Source organism: Gossypium arboreum, chromosome 5, assembly GCF_025698485.1.
Source record: "Gossypium arboreum isolate Shixiya-1 chromosome 5, ASM2569848v2, whole genome shotgun sequence".
NCBI classification, from domain to species: domain Eukaryota; kingdom Viridiplantae; phylum Streptophyta; class Magnoliopsida; order Malvales; family Malvaceae; genus Gossypium; species Gossypium arboreum.
In genome coordinates this window covers 7,021,430-7,029,756 of record NC_069074.1, presented here as the reverse complement: position 1 = coordinate 7,029,756, position 8,327 = coordinate 7,021,430, and the positions used below count along the sequence as shown (strand labels likewise).

General features: G+C 29.5%; 1 long non-coding RNA gene across 1 annotated transcript; it reads left to right on the top strand.

The window, feature by feature from the left end:
• Positions 1-1,420, top strand: LOC128292887 (uncharacterized). Its single transcript, XR_008282857.1, has 2 exons — positions 1-183; positions 1,132-1,420. It is a non-coding gene; the product is annotated as an uncharacterized LOC128292887 (long non-coding RNA).
• Positions 1,421-8,327: the final 6,907 nt, after the last annotated feature.

The window sequence follows — 8,327 nt, the reverse complement described above, 5'->3', positions numbered from 1 at the left end:
TATATATTAAATTATTATTATATTATAGTATATTATATTATATATTATATTATATAAATAAGTAAAGAAACATAAGAAACAGAATGAAAGCAAACGAAACAGAGAAGAAACAGGGGAGAAAGAAAGAAAGAAAAAGAAAAAGAAAAAGGAAAATTTGGGTTTCAAGGCTCAAAGTTTAATTTGGTAAGTCAATTAAGTCATTTCTTCTTAAATTTTGATGTTTTAGAAGCTTTGGAACAAGACTTTGATGAAATTAAGTTGATATTTTGAGAGTTTATAGATTTTCAGGTATAGTTCATGTTGAATAGAATAGTGAATTAAGGGTTTAATTGAGTAAATTTCAAGCTAGAATTGATAATAGGATCAAATTGTAAAGTAAGTTATAAGTTTTATGTTGTAGGGACTAAATTGATGAAATTTTGAAATTAGGAAAGTATGCTGGAAATTTAATATTTAAATGAGAGTATGGATGAAATTTTAATAGAAATAAAGTATGAATTAAGATAGAAAAGTAAGTGAATTTAGTTAGAATTAAATTGAAATTAAAGTAAATCAACATTTTGTACTAAGACTATTTTGAACAGCAGCAGTAGTCTAAGTTTGAAAAATCACCAAAATTGTATAAATTGAATTATAGGATGAATAAAATATGAAATTAAATATTATTGAGTCTAGTTTCTTATAGAAGAAACGATATAAGCAATTGAATTGTAAATTATGAGATATAATGAATTTTGTGAGACAAGGTCAGAATGAATTTGGGCTCCCCTGTTCTGACTTTGGAAAATCACCAAAAATTGAATAAAAATAATTAGAGGCTTAAAGTTATATGTTTAAAATCCCTAATGAGTCTATTTTCATTACAAATCAACAAGAATGTTATCCGAGTTCTGTACTGTGAGATAATTAATTTTTAGTGAAGAAGGGACGAAACTGTCAGACAGCAGAATAGGGGTGAATTTAAAGAATAAACTGTACTTAATGGCTAAACCAAAAATTCTGAAAATTTTATTGTAAGAAGTTTTGTGAGTCTAGTTTCAGGAAAAATTAGCGGATCTTAATTTAGAATTCTATAAATCAAGATATGAATTAGTAATGTATTAATGATTATGAATTGTATTAATTTCGTAGTCAATGTGGTACCAGAAATCTTGGCTAAGAAAGGACAAGACAAAGTCAACGGGAGTTAGCTCGAAAATTACGGTTTGTATTTCTATAATCCGAACCTAATACTTAATTGTTGAATTTATTTCTTAATATGTATATTAAGTGTTTTGAAGTAAGAATTATTGTGTTTTGCAAATGAAATGGATTGATATAGTATGTGATGAATTTATTGAATTTATATTGATTGAATTGGCGTATATATATATAGATATATATATTGAATATTGAATATATATTGATTATTTGAATTGAATTGAAATATAAATTGTTTGAAAATTTTAAATATGAGATTTGTGATATTTGGATATTTGTTATTGAAAAGTGAATTGAATTGTATTGAATTATGAATTTATGTGATTAATTAAAATGTGTATTGATTAAAAAAATTGAAAGTGAATTGAATACCCTATTAACAGTATCGGGCTGAATCGGATATAGTTGGCATGCCATAGGATTGGAAGTGTTCAGGGATTCTTCGACCTCGAGTCGATGAGACACTGGGTGTCACTATATTTATTCGGATAGATTCGATGAGGTCTTGGGTACCAACTTTACTTGACTAGGCCGATGAGACCTTGGGTGTCAAATATTGCTTCGAACTATCCGATGAGGCCTTGGGTGCCATATTGGTGTGTTTGGTTGGATCCGTGTATCCGCCAAGGTCCGAGTCTTGTTAATAGGGGTAAATAAGTGAAAAGATAAGTCGAGTGAATTTGATTGATTGAGCTATTGGAATGAAATGAGAAATTGAATTGAGAATTGAAATTGAGATATGAGATTGAAAACATGAACCAAAAGGTTCATGAAATGAGTGAAGTTCAAATGGATGATGATTGATGATAGAATGAATTAAAATGGTATATTGTTAAGAAGTAAAGTGTGAAAACAAGTGAATTGTGAATATATTGTATAGAATTTATACGGTAAGTAAATAAAAGAATTGAACAAATATGTTATCGTGTTTGTTATATGACTTGTATAGAATTTATATGGTAAGTAATTGAAATTTTATCTATAAAACAAATAAATGAATACTTAAAATTGTTATTGTGATTTTAAGTTTAATTGTTATATTATTAAGTGTTCGGATTATGGAAATACCATTGAGTATACCATACTCAGTGACGGTTTGTTTCGTCTTGTGAGTTTAGTAAAGATAGAACGTTGAATCAACATCCCGATTCGATCCCGAATTCATTAAGGTAAAGTGTGTTAATTATTGGTAATGGCATGTACCTAGGATGTTTTATGAGAGTCATTTAGGTTGTAGATATACTCATGAAATGAGTAAATTATGGTTAACAGCGGTATGTAGTATGAATTTGAAATTTACTAAAATTAGTAGTGATTCTAAATTAGTCCCGAATTGAATTTATGTTCATATTGGACCGCGAGGGCCCATTAAAGGGACGACATCTTAAAACTAGGATGTGTGTAAATATTTATTTTAATTAATGACCGAAATTGACTGCATCTTGTTGGTAATGTCTCGTAACCTGTTAGATGACGGTATAGGGTTAGGGGGCGTTACATTTAGTGGTATCAGAGCTATTTAGGTTTAGCCGATTCTCGGACTAAATCGAACTCGGAATTAAGTTTAGGGGTACATGCCATAATTGAGTCGAAATTGAGTCAAGATCGGATGCTGATATATTTGTTTGGTACTGTTTTATAGTGAAAATGTTAGACAAAAATATCGATGGTATTGATTATGAAATGTGTCTTTGAGACGAATAGTCTCGTGAATTAGATGAAAACTGAATCAACAACACTGGATATAAACTCAATAGGTAATTAATTATTGAATAATGGTGATGAAATAATAGGAAAAAAAAAAGGATACATAATTATTTAGAATTATAACTGATGTTTTTCAGTGAATAGAAGAAATTGTATTTGTTATGATATCTACCCTTCCTGTTTCTCAATCGGTTCCCGAAGTGCTTCAAGGTATAGAGCTTGTCTAAACGGGTAAGTTATATGCTGTTAATGATATGGACATGTATATATATGGTGTGGATGAATTGAGAATTACAGTTGAGAATGATCTTGAAAGAAACTGAAACCTGGTTAGAGAATATTATCGGGATTATGGCGAATTGTTACGATCACCGATTAAATGTTAGAAGGGTATGATATTTCTGTTAAAAGATTCAGCTTACCAGTGGTAGAAAATATTGATTATGTTATGATTAAGAAAGGGTTATTTGAAAGTTTTCTGAGATGAGTTCTGAAAGAAATATATATATATATATCAGTCAGAGATTTCTTGATCAGAAACGTATAGAATTCTTGAAGCTTAAACAGGATCATATAACTGCAACTGTGTATGAAGGGAATTTGTTTGATTAAATAAATATATCAGAGGGTATATTCCAATAGAAACTGTATGATACAAATGGTTTGAAGATGGTTTAAATGAAGACAGAAGCTGAAGAATATAGAATAAGGAATGGAATATGTGTTAGACATGATTCTCCTGATTATTATCTTAGTGATTACTTGAAGAAAATTGAAAAAAAAAAAATTATTCAGAGTTCAAGACCGAGTAATGTAGTTAACAGAGGTAGGATACCCTGTAATCTCAAAAATACGAGTGAAAGCCGAAGTGTGACAAATGACTTCACTGTAAAATCTGGAGAATGAACATCAGCCAGGGTATATGTTAATTATACATGAGAAGATTTATCTCTACCGGATGTCATTACAGGTACTTTCTTCTTTATCGACACTAATATGATTATTTTAAATTGATCTTGGTTGGACTATTCCTATGATTACATAAGTTCAATATCTATTAAAGATTTGCTGTTGGGTTTCTTTGAAATTTTTGGGTTGAAGCATTAAATTTTTCAGATTAGTATTTATGGGTGATAAGATCTGCGAGAACTGTTTGATAATGATACTACTTGTTTTACGAACGATTTGATGTTCTTACTGTTTGATATAATCTCAATAATGGAATGGTTAATTCGCATGATATGGTGGTAAATTATAAGCGAAGTATAATATGTTGCAAGATCAAGATGATGAAATGTTTTGTTGAATCGAGAAGATTGAGCTAATTGTCTATTGTGATATTGAACATGCCAACACGGATATATGCCGGAAAGGGTCATGGTATTTACCTTGTTTATGTATTGAATATTAAAATATTTAAGTTAAGGTTTAAATCGGTGGCAATAGTGCAAGAGAATTCTAATGTGTTTCGGAAGAGTTACCCGAACTCATCGTTGATCGAAGAAGTTGAATGTGCTATAGATTTTGTAACTGAAATGATAGTGAAAAAATATATTTGAAATCAGAGGTTTTCTAAAACTAGTCGGTTATTATAGTAAGATGTGGAATTGGAATGATCTGATAGACGTTAGCAAGGTTCTGATTAGTTGAAAGCTCGATTAAGCTGAAGCACTAGTTACGTTCGATCGAAATCCGATGAAGAAACTTGTGGTTTACTGAGGATAGCAGTGTTTTGATGTAAAAAAAAAAAAAAGTGAAGTAATGGTTTATGTTACGAAATGTTAGAATCACATGGGAAGAATTATTTGATACCTGCTTCGGAAGTGGTAGTTATTGTTCTTGCATTAAAAGATCAAGATATGATAATTAATTATCATCTGAAAAGACAATGAATGTATGTATATTCAAGTTGAAAGCTTTGTTTTGTGTTATGAGCTATGAACATCTGACTGTTATCATTTGAAGATGGTTCAATTTTGGTAGAGATAAAACAAAATTAAACCGACTTCTTTACAGCAGATCTGCGAAGCTCAGAAATGTGGTAATGAGTTATCGATTAAATGGATATAGTATCTGATTTACGATTAAACATTTTGATTGGATATGATGGTTGTTTGCTATTTAGAAATAAAAGTTGAACAGAGAGATTCGAATTTATCTGGGAGAATTTGCATGAAATTATAGTAGTACTATGTCTATGCATTTTGGAAGAATAAGATGTACAGTGATTTGAGGAAGATGTGTTGAAGACTGGAAAAGAAAAGTAGTACTTTGAAATTGTATATAAATGTTTATATCGATCTGAGATATCTTGAAGCTATTCTGACTAGAAAGGATATCATAATGGAAGTGGGATATAATTTCTATGGGTTTGAATTGGAATTATCTCGATCTTTGAAAAAGAAAGACGGTATTTGAGTAATCATCGAAGGTATGGTGAAGCTTGTATATTCTATTCTAGTATGAATAAGTTTCTTACTCAATAATTGTTTGAAATCTAGGTTTCTGAGATTATCAGATTACATGGTATGGTGGTTTCTATTATTTCGATTGAGATCGTGGTTTATACTCTGATTATAGAACAAGTACAAGAAGTTCTGGGTGCGTAATAATAGTTTTCAACACTGTATGAAGTTCTGAATAATGATTGATGTAAAACTGCATGGGATTTGATTAAATACAGTGAGAAAAAGAATATGCAGAGTTGTTTAATTCGTGAAATTGAAGAAAAGTGGAAGTGATTCGAGATAGATTGAAAGTAATTTTGACAGATAAGAATCATATGTGGACTTGAAACGTTGGGATATTGAGTATTTAATTAGTGATATGATATTTCTTAAAGATCCACCTTGGAAGAAAATTTTAAAGATCAGGTTGAAAAATAAATTGAGTTCTTGTTCTGTTGGGCTATGTGAAGTTGTAGAAAAGTCAAATTGGTAAAATATTGCTTGGTTTTGCTTCTAAAGTTACGGAAAGTTTATGATAATTTTTCATGATTTGAAGCTCAGAAGATTATAGAGATCAAATCTCTTGCATGTTATACCGACAAAGGATATTGAGATTAGATGTAATCTATAGTATGAAAAAGAGCCGGTTGAGATACTAGCCCGAGCGGTAATGTCATAATATTGAAGAAGCAATATGGGAACCGAGAGGAACAATGAGATCTTTGTACTTATACCCCACCTCTCTCGTAAATTTCGAGGCGAAATTATAAAAGGGGAGAATTGTAACGACCGAATTTTACGTTACCGAAAAAGTGTATTTTCGGTATCCGTTTGAAAAATGGATTCGTAAATATTTATTAAAAATATTTACGAAGTCAATTGAGTGGTTAATTAGAGTTTAATTAAGTAAATTTAGTTTAATTAAGAGTAATTAGGAAAAATGACTAAATTGAATAAAGGATGAAAGTTGAATTGTAGATTAAAAGAAAATGAAGAGGACCAAAATGGCAATTATGCCATTTGTCCTAAGTGAGGCGGCATAAACATAAAAATCTGAGATTTTTATGTGTTAAAATATATATTAAATTATTATTATATTATAGTATATTATATTATATATTATATTATATAAATAAGTAAAGAAACATAAGAAACAGAATGAAAGCAAACGAAACAGAGAAGAAACAAGGAGAAAGAAAGAAAGAAAAGAAAAAGGAAAATTTGGGTTTCAAGGCTCAAAGTTTAATTTGGTAAGTCAATTAAGTCATTTCTTCTTAAATTTTGATGTTTTAGAAGCTTTGGAACAAGACTTTGATGAAATTAAGTTGATATTTTGAGAGTTTATAGATTTTCAAGTATAGTTCATGTTGAATAGAATAGTGAATTAAGGGTTTAATTGAGTAAATTTCAAGCTAGAATTGATAATAGGATCAAATTGTAAAGTAAGTTATAAGTTTTATGTTGTAGGGACTAAATTGATGAAATTTTGAAATTAGGAAAGTATGCTGGAAATTTAATATTTAAATGAGAGTATGGATGAAATTTTAATAGAAATAAAGTATGAATTAAGATAGAAAAGTAAGTGAATTTAGTTAGAATTAAATTGAAATTAAAGTAAATCAACATTTTGTACTAAGACTATTTTGAACAGCAGCAGTAATCTAAGTTTGAAAAATCACCAAAAATTGTATAAATTGAATTAGAGGATGAATAAAACATGAAATTAAATATTACTGAGTCTAGTTTCTTATAGAAGAAACGATATAAGCAATTGAATTGTAAATTATGAGATATAATGAATTTTGTGAGACAAGGTCAGAATGAATTCGGGTTCCCCTGTTCTGACTTTGGAAAATCACCAAAAATTGAATAAAAATAATTAGAGGCTTAAAGTTATATGTTTAAAATCCCTAATGAGTCTATTTTCATTACAAATCAACAAGAATATTATCCGAGTTCTGTACTGTGAGATAATTAATTTTTAGTGAAGAAGGGACGAAACTGTCAGACAGCAGAATAGGGTGAATTTAAAGAATAAACTGTACTTAATGGCTAAACCAAAATTCTGAAAATTTTATTGTAAGAAAATTTGTGAGTCTAGTTTCAGGAAAATTAGCGGATCTTAATTTAGAATTCTATAAATCAAGATATGAATTAGTAATGTATTAATGATTATGAATTGTATTAATTTCAGTAGTCAATGTGGTACCGTAAATCTTGGCTAAGAAAGGACAAGACAAAGTCAACGGAGTTAGCTCGAAAATTACGGTTTGTATTTCTATAATCCGAACCTAATACTTAATTGTTGAATTTATTTCTTAATATGTATATTAAGTGTTTTGAAGTAAGAATTATTGTGTTTTGCAAATGAAATGGATTGATATAGTATGTGATGAATTTATTGAATTTATATTGATTGAATTGGCGTATATATATATAGATATATATATTGAATATTGAATATATATTGATTATTTGAATTGAATTGAAATATAAATTGTTTGAAGATTTTAAATATGAGATTTGTGATATTTGGATATTTGTTATTGAAAAGTGAATTGAATTGTATTGAATTATGAATTTATGTGATTAATTAAAATGTGTATTGATTAAAAAATTGAAAGTGAATTGAATACCCTATTAACGATATCGGGCTGAATCGGATATAGTTGGCATGCCATAGGATTGGAAGTGTTCAGGATTCTTCGACCTCGAGTCGATGAGACACCGGGTGTCACTATATTTATTCGGATAGATTCGATGAGGTCTTGGGTACCAACTTTACTTGGCTAGGCTGATGAGACACTGGGTGTCAAATATTGCTTGAACTATCCGATAAGGCTTTGGGTGCCATATTGGTGTGTTTGGTTGGATCCGTGTATCCGCCAAGGTCCGAGTCTTGTTAATAGGGGTAAATAAGTGAAAAGATAAGTCGAGTGAATTTGATTGATTGAGCTATTGGAATGAAATGAG